Source organism: Mytilus edulis, chromosome 12 (genome assembly GCF_963676685.1).
Source record: "Mytilus edulis chromosome 12, xbMytEdul2.2, whole genome shotgun sequence".
Taxonomy (NCBI): Eukaryota; Metazoa; Mollusca; class Bivalvia; order Mytilida; family Mytilidae; genus Mytilus; species Mytilus edulis.
The window spans coordinates 4172411-4186098 of NC_092355.1; the positions used below are offsets into that span (position 1 = coordinate 4172411).

Here is a 13688-nt window from a genome sequence, read left to right on the forward strand (position 1 = left end):
CTTTTAAAAGCTTGCATATTGCACATGATTTTAAAACGTAGCAAAGAATCGGACTATGAGTAAGAGTTATCTTATCTTAGGTGTTATGTACCCCCTTCAAAAAGGTGTATGGTATGGTGGTTTTTTTCTGAGTCAGATTTTTTAGCGAGAACGTTTTATTCCGCTTTTATTCGATGCTAGCAATCACGTAATTTTTTTTTCAATATAAAACACTATAATGTATGGGAAAACTGGATTCAGAATATTTTTTTGAACATCTGTATGACCAGATTTTTTTTATGAAATTGTGGATCAGATTATTTTCAAGGAGTCAAATTGTCGTTCTCTTACTTAAAGAAAAGTTGTCAGAAAAGATTGCATTCGGTTCTACGTAATGAACATTTACATGACATATAGTTTACAAGTGTGATCAAATCTGATGTACAGGTAATTAAACAAGGTGTATAGATGTGAACAAATTTAATGTGGAACCAGTGTACATTACACTAACCTAATTGTAAACATGTTTACTGTACATGACGTTTGGTGTGAACACGGCCTTATCGACTTATTAAACAGCAGTTTTTCTGTCAATATCAAAAAGTGAACTTTTATTATTTTTTCGCGAAAAGTCATATTTTTTTTTTAAAAGTTTACACTGGCTAACAAACACAATCAACCAATCAATATATCAATCAATCAATATATCAATCAATAATAGCGATGTGATATGTTCAATTAAACCAATCCTATCTCATAGGCATTGACAGTCAGTTGTCTAGCTAGTAATTCTTTCACATTCGTCTTAGTTTTATATAAATATTATATAATCATGGTAATATATAACTTATTAAGACATATATTTTATTATAGTCTTTATGTAGCGGGTCATTTTGATAAGTTTTCCTCCTGCTGGAGAATGCTTTAACTTGATTAACTACCTGAATGATTACCAACTGTTAACCTGTACTTTGAAGCAGCATCTCACTGAAATTTGTGTAAACAGCATTTATGTCTTGTTGTTGCTTTTGTCAAACATATCTATTCTCAGTTCGTACTTTCCACTCGCAGTTAAAGAATTGACGTATTTATTGCCAACAAAATCAAATTAATCCATTCGCAACGCAAATGTACATAAAAAAACATCAAGAAAAAAAATAAAAAATAAAAGTAAAACTACAGGTTGTTTTCGGATGTATTGGAATGATTTTGAGATTAAGATGCACCGGTATGTGATTTTTGTTGTTCAACTAAAAAAAGACAGTGTATAGCATAAACGCAATAGCAGTTTAATTCTATTGTTTAGTAACTCATAAGACATTAACAAAATTATAAACCACCGGTTAATTAATATTTTTACTCCACAAACTTGACCAAATGTGAAGTTTTCAATTACATATATTTTTAAAGGCATGGTTGATTAAGATTGACAACACGGATATTGAAAAGTAGAAACAACAACAGTGAACAGTGAAATTTGCGAAAAGACCATAAACTCCTTATAAAAAAAACTTCGTATAATGTCACGGACATTTGTCATGTTCTTGGTTATTACAATGCCAGTAAAAAGTCATATTTAGTGATGCTACAATCGAAGAAAAGATGAAGGGAATGTGGTATTGACAATTAGAATGAATCCCTTAAATGATATACCCATGAAGGTCAACCAACTCGTGAAAAAATCCGTAGTATTTTCGAAATCCATGACGTCAATTTTATCATTTGAAACCTTTGGTTTAAATTGCTTCTTTGAAATAAGAAACTATACATAAACATCAAATAAATCATAAAAAGAAATACAAACTGTAGAATATCTTAGTAATTCAGGGAATATATTCTATTTGCAGATGCTTGTGGAATGTTACTCCAAAGAAACTGAATCATTTCAATTGAGGAGCTGACATTTACTTTTTAGATATCCTGGCTCAAAGGGCGAAGTAAGTTTTTCTCAACAAATAGCGTCGACGTCTCCGTGTTTAATCGTCGTCGTCGAACATGATCATCATGACAGTTCTTAATAGTGTACCATACCAATACATCTTTCCAAACGATATGTTAAGATTCGCGTGATTACACCCACTATGATACCACCATGGTCCTTGGTGAACCGAGGCACAATGTTGACTACCTCTTGAGTCATTGTCCTGATCTTTAGAACTAAACTTAGATCCATTATGATGTTTTAACCTATCATCTGTAACGAAATGAAACAATTAAAGTTAATGCAAAAACATTTTATTATTGACCCAAATAACACAAAGTGTGTGTAAATCTGACCTTTAATTCAAAGTAATAGTTTATGTTAATATATAAGGATACCACATACAGTCTGCGATAGAGATAAAACACATGCTTTGACAATGTACATTTATTTGTTTATTTTGTGGACTTTTCTAATAGACTGAACGTTTTGGAGCGATGTCTTTTCTACATAAGAAAACGCCTGTACAAAGGCAGGACTATAACAGTTGTTTTCCATTCGTTTGATTTGTTTGAGCTTTTGATTTTGCCATTTAATTAAAGAACGTCCGTTTTGAAATTTTCAGTACTTTATATCAAATATCAGTTCTCTTAAAGCTACATTGTTGATAGTGTCAACATCGCAATGTCAACTTTATAATGTCGTTATTGTGTTTACATTGTATCCTATCGATATGTTCTATACCTTTGTGTTGACACCGTTCACATCGTATATATCATAATGTCGAATAAATCGTGTCAACATCGTTTTTATGTTTAATTTAGAGTCTTTACCTTTCTGTTTACATCGTTCACATTGTATACATCGCAATGTTAACAATATCGTGTCAACGTCGTGTTTAAAATGTATATCGACTCTCCACCTATCTGTTTACATCGTAAACATCGTAGAAATAGTGATGTTGACAATATCGTGTTTACATCATTGACATTTCCAACATCGCATAAATGTTGTGAACCAAGCCTTTTCCTTTGGGTTAACATCGTTCACATCGTATGCATCGTAATGTTGAAAATATCGTGTCTACATTGTGTTTTTGTTTTTGAGTAATAATCTTTCCTTATTATTTTTAACAAAACAAACAAACATGTGATGTTATAACACTAACTTGACACTAATAGTGTTTTAAACATTGTAAATATGGCAATATAACCAATGTAAGCACGATATCTTCTCAACATTGTAAACATCGCGATATCAACGATGTAAATAATATAAAAAAGTTCAAACAATGTAAACGATATTGGCACAACATTGTTTTAACATTGTAAACATCGTTATGTGAACGATGTTAACACGATATCTTTTCAACATTGTATTCATCGCAATGTTAACGATGCCAACGATGTAAACAATATATAGTTTAAACGATATAAAAGATGTTCACACGACATCGAGTTAAAATTGTTATCATCGCGATGTGAACGATGCTAACACGATATGTTTTCAACAATATATACAGCGCGTTAACGATGTGAACGATGTAAACACATATAACGGTTCAGACAATATAAACGAAGTTGAGACGATATCGTGTTAACGTTGTTGGTATCGCAATGTTGACAATATTGAATAAATGTTGTGTACTGGGCATGAATGATTACTCGCTACACCGGTGTCTTCATTAAAGAAGTTGCTCGAAATGAAAACCGCAATAAGGATTTTAATATATATATAACTAACTGTACGACGTTTTAACCTCATTCTCGAAGAATTGAAAAACACACATTAGAAGGTGTGTATAAAACCAAGGACGTAGCGGTTTATGTCTTCTGCAGTTAAAATAGTAAAAACGTCAAGGAACACATTCTCAAAATTTCCACAATGTATTGTTTTGATATGAAATTCTATTTGAAATCTAACATGCGAGATCATGAACTGAGAATTATTTTTCAAGATGCCCAGTTTCCTACAATACGTGCGGGAACAAATGAAACTACTGTCAATCCTCCGCCGTCTGTAGTCATATCACAATAGGACTGAACGGAATTTCTGCCGTCTTGATATATTTTGTACACACCACTTTTTTTCTTGCGAAACTTTTTATTTTCATCTCCGTTCAGTCTTTATACTTTTCTGCAGCACATGTGCCTGTATATACAGAATTCATTTGATGTGATAACAATATGTCATAACAAGCAAACAAGTATTTAGGTTTAAATTGTTCTTTGAACAATATTTAAGTAAAACTTACAGAAACATTAAATCCAATTTCTCTTCTTTATATTTTGACACCCTTAAGATACAAGAATTAACTCAAAGCGAGCTCTTCTTAGTACAGTTACTTTACAGGAGTTAAATATGGGCACCCAAACACTGACTACTTACCTAATACATGCCCTAATATGTATAAGTATTTCAAATGAAAACTTTACCATTCACATTCTGTTTAATTTTACTACTTCATCATGATAAACCTTTTACATCTTGGTTTAGGAGATCAATTATTCGTTTCCTTTCTCTATGTCCTTTAGATTCTGAAAATTAAAATGATTATTAAAGTCCTGTCATTTTCTGAAATAATATTAATTTTCGTACATTAGTTCAGATTTTAGCAGGCCTTGAAATGAAAAATCCAAGGAGGATATACCTGTAAGAAATAATTTAAAAAACCTGTTTTCTATTTTTGGTTTGATTGTGTTCTTTGTTACTAATTCCATGCAAGTTTCTTTGGGGTTCTTTTGATTTTAGTTCAAGATAATGTTCTCTTGTTACTGTCTTGTAATAGTGGAACTCTCTTTGTTAGTTTTTATTGATTTACATTCAAATCCGTTTTAAAATGTATCAATGTGAACAAAATTTCTGTTTAAATATTACCCTTGTATAAAACAACAACAAAAAAAACAACATTTTAACGTAAAATAAAATGATATGAAATATCAATTTGTAGTTTTAATGGAAGAATTACCGCCATTCAAATGCGGTTTTAGTAATCATATTAATGCATTCAGGATATTTTAGGTGGTATTTTCAGATCGTTCACCAGTTTGATAGAGGTAAAAGCGTTTTAGCACATGAGCTTATAAAGGACTTTCCGTTTAAAATTTCCATTAGAGTTTTGTATTTTTTGTTATTGTTCCTATTCCTAGATTCCCTTTTTATAAATGACTGTGTCAACTTTCAAATAAAGCATAGATTTAAACTTCTCTTAAAAGAGACTTGGTTATAATTTATCATTCGTTGTTTAAATAAAAGTGTTAATGTGTGTTTTTTAAAATAGATACGTATCGTCAATTATCCATGCTACTTCATTTCTTAGCTGTTTATTCAATTTAACTACCTCCTTGTAGATACGAATATTTAACAAAATTATTAAATAAAGGAATTGTACACATTATGGCATGCATTCAGTTTCGCACAAATGAAAATAATTGGAGTTCATTTACTTATTGTTGTCGTATCTAAAAATGTGTTTCCTTAATCGGCGATATGAAAAATATATTGTTGCACCACTTAAATAATGTGATTTTAAAACGGTAAAATAAAATCGTCTTGAAAAAGTAACCATCTATGTGAAAACTATCTATACGATTACGATTTCAAATCAACATGCGTCTATGAATTTATCATACGTTTGTCTTAGATATAACATTGTATTGGTGCTTGTCCTAATGTGTTCATTTGTCATCGACGGGTTGCCAATATCTCATTTCATTCATGAAAAAAACCCAAAAAAACCTTACTTTTCAGAATTGTCTGTGTGTCTTTTCGCAGTTGTTTAATTGTTTTATCAGGATTGTCATGAATACAGATGCCTTAAAACAATAAAATTGTACGACAATTAAAAAAAATATAATTACAACACGCAAAACAAAAAACGAAAAAAAATATCACTGTTTATTTTAATAAAAAAAAAACCATGATATATCATCTAAACAGATGCCTTACAATTCCTTATAAATATAAGGATTGATATTTGAATGATTCGTTACGTTGACAAATTAAGGCCTCCGACTTGATTAAAACTAAATAAAAAATGGCCGCTGATATCAATAAAATACATCTCTAACTATTTCTCATTTATACTGTCGAACAAGTACAAGTGAGAAGTGCATGTATCTAGAAACAAGATTTAACCAACCATTTCAGTCTACATCTCTGTACCATGTCAGTTCTTTTCTAGTCGTTTTCCAGTCGTTTGATTTTTTTATTTTGTCTTATTATAAGGAATTAGCCGTTTTGAAATTTATTTAGAGTTTGGAATTTTGTTGTTTACTTTTGAATATTGAATATTGTATCAATATTTGTAGAACGTGGTGAATTAAACCTGGTTTTAACACTAGCAAAACCTCTCACCTGTATATCAGTCGCATCAAATTACATTTCATTGACAACGATGTGGAAACAACACAAAGAGTCATACCATTGCAAAGGCTTTATTCTATTTTTTTTAATTGTCAGATTTTTAAAATGCCTAAACAAACTGAAGGCTGTGTCACACTAGATGTTTCATACTCTTTACCTGTTTACAGTTAGTTTCATGTTATCGGACAAATGTTTGGTCCGGTTGTTTTTTAAATATTATTTGTGTTTTATCAGAATCAAACACAATTGTTATTAAAACAAATGATGTTCTGTACCTTACAAAAACAGTTCTTCTGATTTTCAAGTACCTTTAGCGTTCTTAGGATGACACGATTATGTAATCAGAAAAATAGTTAGCAACTTCGTAAAAAGGGGAAAAAATCGAAAGGAATAAGTAATTTAGCAACACAGAATTACGGCATTTGTCATATATATGTCCTTCGCTAAATGGGCACTAGCTACGAGATGTATAAAAAATAAAAATATGATGTTTTTTTGTTTGATTATTAATGAAAGTGAAATAGTGAAATACAATTTACGATTAGCAGCCAGTATTGTTCATTTTTTTCAAAATAAGCTATAAAGAAATATGGATGATGAGTGAATTATTCTAACCTTAAAATTGAAATCAAACAGACATAGAAAAATCGATTAGCACGATGTCTTATATTTATGCTGTCCATTCGATTTGGTTGATCATTTGGTGTTTCTCTTTGATTAAGGACTTTCCGCTGTGAGTTTTTTTCTATATTTATGTTCATGTTTAGGACTGTCAAGTCGGATTACGAGTTCAACAAAGTATCTTTTCAAGGAATTGTTTCATGTTTTCATTAAAAAATTCACCCTTTTGTTACTGACTATTTGCGTTCTTACAACACTATTAAAAACCACCCAACAAGTTATATATCAACAACATACTGAGTTATCTTATCTGATGAATAGATTGAGATTACTTTCTTTTAAAGTTGTTTTATTTTTTCATTTGCAAATATTTGAAATTAATTTAAGTTTTGTGCTGAAAGATTTGTTCTATAGTGTACTACGATAAAGTTATTCTTCGATGAGTGGTGCTTATTCTGGTGTGTGTAGCAAACTTTTGTTTCAGTGTAAATTATCTGTCAAAATCAAGTCAACAAATTGAAATTTACCTGGATGCATAGATAGTTTTCAACATAAAGATTCTTAATGTTCTTGATTGAGGCTTCATATTTTGATATACCGTTACATGCAAACATAAAACTACGAACCTAGTAGAGAGTCATGATTATACGTATACTTTAATAATTAAATATAAATTAACATACCTAGTAGAGTAGTCATTATGTTCTCAATTTTTATATCATCTTCCGAAGACTCACGATCATTCCTTAGGTCTACAATATATATCAAGTGATTTATATGAATGAAGCGAAGAAACTCTGATATAACCTATCAATATAAGGTTAAACAATTTAAATAGTTATTCAACTTGAAAATGTATTTACACTTATATTTAAACTCTAACATATAAGCGGATCTCGAATTGAAAATGCAATAGCAATAGAACAAATAAAGACGAAAAGACATAGCACACTAACGTAACCTAGACAAATAAAAAATTGGCAGGATCTCAAGTGTCAAAGAAGTAAAAGTATATCCTTTTCCACAATGATATCCCGGAGAAGATTGATATATTCGTAACAATTTATACTCAGAGTTATCATTCGAGGTCGCTTATCCTGTATTCTGTCCACGCGTTATTGATTTTTTAATATTTATCTTTACAGTAAAAACCGTGTCATTTCTAACTCAAAAATATATATAATATATGTGTGTAAAGTTAAAGAAAGCTGCTTACATATCTTTCTTGTTTCGTGTCAGTTCGGATTGCTGTAAAATTGTAGTTGTCTTCTGTTATTCAATCCATATAGTTGATAAATAAAATTGGAATAGCAACATGTCTATGTGTCTGGAAACATCGATAGTTTACGTATCTTTCCTTCCACTAGATCGGCAAGCTGTCAGTCCATCTCGACACCTCAATATTTTACACATACTTCCTAATTATAACTCGGCAAAGTCAGTCCGTCTAAGAACGTATATTGTTTACGCATACAGAAACATATGTATATAAAATGAAGATGTTGTAGGATTCCAATAAGACAACTTTCCACCACAGACCAAATAGATTAGGAAGATGTGGTATAAATGCCAATGCACAATTTATAAAATTAACGTATAATTCTTTACTTTAGATCGGCAAACTATCAGTCCGTCTCGGCAAATCGATATTTTACGCACTTGGTCTCCAAACTGTTTTGTTTTAAAGAAAAATAACAGAAACTACTTAACTAGCCTTAATTTTAAAATTTGTCTTTTATACTGTGATACAAATTAAGACTTTGGCATATTTAAAGAACACGATGTTCTAATGTTTCATAAGATGTTTATGTGAGTGAAATAGCTTTTTGGAATAAGACTTGGTTAATGATTTGGTGTTATCAACTATCTGTTAACACTTATACACAGCGTTTTTTCTTTGGTACATTCAACGTACTGTGTACAAAAAAAAACCTGATGTTCATGTTTTGTGTATTGAAATGATCGTATTGGGCCGCTAATTATCGATGAAAAGCCTTGAAATATTTTCATAATGTAAATATAACCGTTTTCCAAAAAAAGATATGCACGATTAAGATTCGGCTGTAAGTTCAATGACAATTTTCAATTAAACCAAACCAAACCAGCCAAGACTCCCACCATCTTAATGCAATATATCCTAAAAAATATCGGGACGGTCATGATTCAGCTGTTACTTGATAGACAATAATCCTCCATGAAGACTTTTTTGTATTAATTACTTTTATCAAACGAGTCAAGACTTTCAAAAATTTTAAATGCAACAATTTTTTTTGCGAATACGAAATTATGATCCGGCTGTTGGATCGTTAACGTTCTTTGAACAACACAGTAGTATGTTTTGCTCGACATGCGACAATACATACATTGTCGAAACTTACCACTTTCAAAAAATGAACATAGACAAAGTTGTTAGATGTGATATACACACTGCAGTTATTTATAAATATTTGATAAAAATGTATTGTACCCTTATATCGAATTACAGGTTTCCAATGTTTACAACCTTTACCTGCATTGTGTACACAAGGTCAACTTAAAGCCAAAAATAGCAGATGAAATGCTTATTGTTTTCCATACTGTGACAAAGCTTTATAAATAATTTGTATTCTACATCGGCACAATGATTTGTTACTTTAACACTGTATTTTATGAGGAATATTCGTCTTTCTCCGTTTCTTCGTAGAGACATGGATCAACTTAAATGTCTACAACTACATGCATGTTTACCTCCTTTTGTTTTTCTAACAAAAAATCCGGAGATGAATAGCAATGATTTGTTTCCAAATAATTCCCAAAGATATGCATAGCATTGATATTGCATGCAGATGTGTTCTGTTCGATCCCTTTTGATTTTCTATTGCAATGTTGATATATTTTTTTCTACAAATATTTCAATAATGTAGAATACTTTATATGTTTCTGACTTTTAAGTGTTGAAGGTCTTCTATACTATACAGACTTCAAATTTAATTTTGAGGTTTTTATTAACTTTGATTTGTCTTCTTAACCTTTTTTCTCAGACTCGAAGACCAGTTAGACTGCTTATATTGACAATTGAACAAGACCTGTCTGATTGCTGGAATAAGAATAAAATAATCGAATTTAATCTATAAACAATAATCAGCTGCAAAGTTTATAAAACTTTCCAAAACCAGCCAAAGACACTATTTGTTCGAAATGATTCATAACATGATAATAGCTAGACGAACGATATTTATTTCGAATAAATATATAATTTCAGCAAAACAAATTCATATGTTTTAATTTTCATTACTTTTGTAAGTAAATTTGCATTAGATACATTTAGTTTTGTAATATAACATTTTTTATGTTGATTATACACACTGTTTTACATAATTTGACAAATTTCCGGATACAATTTTATCTGTAGACAAATTAGGTTAACCATTAGTGATTATTAATGTTCCTCCACACTCTCTATTATTTATAAAATACCCCAATGTTCCCTATGCGGATCACTTTATGTCAATTATTCTGCTCTTTTTGAATATTGTTACCATTAATGTATGCCCTATTAGGACCCTCATGTACATATGTATGTAGAAAAACAATTAAACAATAAATAAATGTGATGCATTACGTTGTTTTACAACTATGTTTTTCCTCTTACATGTTTTATGACTTGAATTATTTCAATTTACACTGTGAAGATGAATGTTGACTACGGTACAATTCACGACAATAATTAATAATCTTGTTGACAAGTACATTTCTTTCTGTTTTGTAAAGTATTTAATTCAGGAAATGTAAGAACTTTCATCATAATTTACATAGGGATTGTTTGTAATTTTAAAATTGAAGAGGTATGTTTTGTTATTTCAAACTAATAATAATCATTACATTTTTTTGTTTTTGTTATTTGTTTATACGTTTGAATATGACTGTTGTTTTACATTCCTCAGCTATCGATTTTGTAATTTGATAAGGGACTTCCCGTTTTTAATTTCCCCTGGAGTTGTGTTTTTTTTTTGGTTGCTTTACATTTCGATACCCAACATTTATTTTTAAATGTTTGTCAAAATGATTATAAGTCATGAAACGTCCACTATTTTCAGAAAGTATGAAACGTCTGCTGTTTCTGTCGTTGATAATTGCGACTACTTATTTACTGACTGTTCACGGACAAGGCGGGAATCCTGGTGCCCCGCCTGGTGGTCCCGGTGCTCCCGGTGCTGGTGGAGGTGACGGCCGTGGTGAACAATGCTACTGTTGCTGTGATCCATCTTCAACTGAACCCTCGTGCTGTTACCCGGATTGTTGTTTGTAAGATGAATTAGGAAGTAGAAAGTATGATAATAATCATTTTATGTCTCTGCAGTATGAAATATCAATTATCAAATTTTTAAAAATCATTCTATATCTGAAATCGTATGGTTCATAATAATTGTATGGCTATTTAATGAATGTTTGTATTAGGTCATGTTACTATCATAGTATTGTCAATGATATAAAATTTGACGAACGAAGGGCAACTTTACTCATACACTTTGTAAAATACCGTTTCAATTAGCATATCATTTTGGACACGGCTGTTGTTTACATTCTAATTCATTGACACGTTCTCCATGACACTTTGACATCTTATCAATACAGTTATCATTTTGTTCCTGTACATAGAATATTTAATCGTCCATGCAATACTCTCAGACTGCTTTTTTTTTATTATGTACACACACTAAATTAGTTCAGGTTGAGTTAGCCGGACAAGACATGTTCCTCACATGCAGAATTTTAGAAACGAATATCACATGTATCAATAATAGGCATTTATAAAAACAGGTTGAGTAAGCCGGACAGGACATGTTCCTCACATGCAAAATTTTAGAAACGAATATCACATGTATCAATAATAGGCATTTATAAAAACAAATCTTGATAACATTGCAGCCACATAGATACTAATCCTGTATGATTAAAAGTTTTACCAAACTTGAAAAGTTAATCATCAGATATATTTTAAACAACCAAACATCGATAGGATTTTCACAACTTTTCGTCGCCGGTAGAACAACAAATATTGAGTGACGTTACTGCTGTCAAATATTTTAATTCGTTTTGATAACACAGAATAAGACTGATGTTATAAGTAGAAATATTATACATGTTTATTTTTAGATTAGTGGATCCATTATCAATGTAATTAGTTGTATTAAATAGAATATTATAATTGTGAGTAGAATAACTTTGAAACTGTCCTTTTTTTTTCTTGCAGTGGATAGATGTGTTACTAAGCCATGCAACAACATAAATGAATATGATTTCAATGTTTTGATATTAATGTTGAAAGCAGAATATTTTATTTGAATGTAATAATGATACCTAATGTAACTCGTGTAATAAAAAAGTGATATTTGTTGAATTGTGTTTATAATAAAACTATACAGATACACCGAGTGCTGCATGCTTTTTACTATATGATTTGACTATAATTATGAGTCCTTTTTCGGTCATATCTCTTCTCAACTTTTTTGGTTCTCAACCATCCTCTCCGTCTTGATGACAATTATCAATAAATGCGCTTCAAAGAACGAATTATAAAATGTTGTTTTCATTTTGTTCTATGGAATTAGAGAAAAACTAAACGGTAAGTATAGCGGATGTTTCTTGACAAACGTACAGTTTCCAAATAGTTTTCACTAAGTACAGGATGATGTGATATGATTTCAAATGACACTTAACGATAAGTTAAAAGTAAAAACACAAAAATACTGAACTCCGAGGAAAATTCAAAAAGTAAAATCAAAAATCAAAAGGCAAAATCAAAAGTCCAAACACATCAAACGAATGGATAACAACTGTCATATTCCTGACTTGGTACAGGCATTTTCTAATGTAGAAAATTGTGGATTGAACCTGGTTTTATAGCTAGCTAAACCTCTCACTTGTATGACAGTCGCATCAAATTCCATTACATTGTAAACGATGCATGAACAAAACAAACATACTCAAAGAGTAAAAATGTCAAAAATAGGGGTACAACAGTCAATATTTTGTTATCATCTTAATATCACTACATAAACAACAACTGTAACAAAGTAGCACAAAAAGGCATACATCAAATTTAACATTCTCATTTTGCTTTTCTTATACGGCTGAATTTATCTATGTAAAGTCTATCCATAAATGAAAGAAGGTTTTCATTATTGGTGTAAAATTGCGCGTTTGAAATTCGCACAGGTAGACATAAAAATAATTTTGTCGTATGACAGCATACATAAATGCAGACTCACGTAAAGTAGATATAACAAAAAACAGACTTACAGTAAAAATAATAAATAAAATAATGGTGTGGTTCAAAGTATGACGGGACACATAAGTACAGTTTCACGTCAAATACGGCTGAATTTATCTATGTAAAGTCTACCCATACGATATTCCCGTGCTTGTATTTCGTATCATGATTTTCTTGAGAGAGTTGCTGCTCACAAGGACGCCATTAAACGCCGAGTTCCAAATCGTGAAGTTGAAATCATCCCTTTGTAAATTTTACGGACGTCAACACGAGTTGGTTGACCGTTATGGAATAACCGTTTCACAAATAATATCGGATATGTTCCTTACGTATTAACTACAATCCCCTTCCTTTTCATGAATGTAACCTACCGAGTTAGACTGTTTACCGGATTTGTTATCACCTAAGCAACATGACGGGTGCCACATGTGGAGCAGAATCTGCTTACCCTTCGAGAGCATCTGAAATCACCCCTAACTTTTGGTGGGGTTCGTGTTGCTTATTCTTTAGTTTTCTATGTTGTATCATTTGTACTATTGTTTATATGTT

At 30.9% G+C, this 13688-nt stretch overlaps 1 long non-coding RNA gene across 1 annotated transcript; it reads left to right on the forward strand.

Annotated features, from left to right (window-relative positions):
- Positions 1–10608: 10608 nt before the first annotated feature.
- Positions 10609–12300, forward strand: LOC139499499 (uncharacterized). The gene is made up of 3 exons (XR_011658205.1): positions 10609–10710; positions 10963–11194; positions 12120–12300. It is a non-coding gene; the product is annotated as an uncharacterized lncRNA (long non-coding RNA).
- Positions 12301–13688: the final 1388 nt, after the last annotated feature.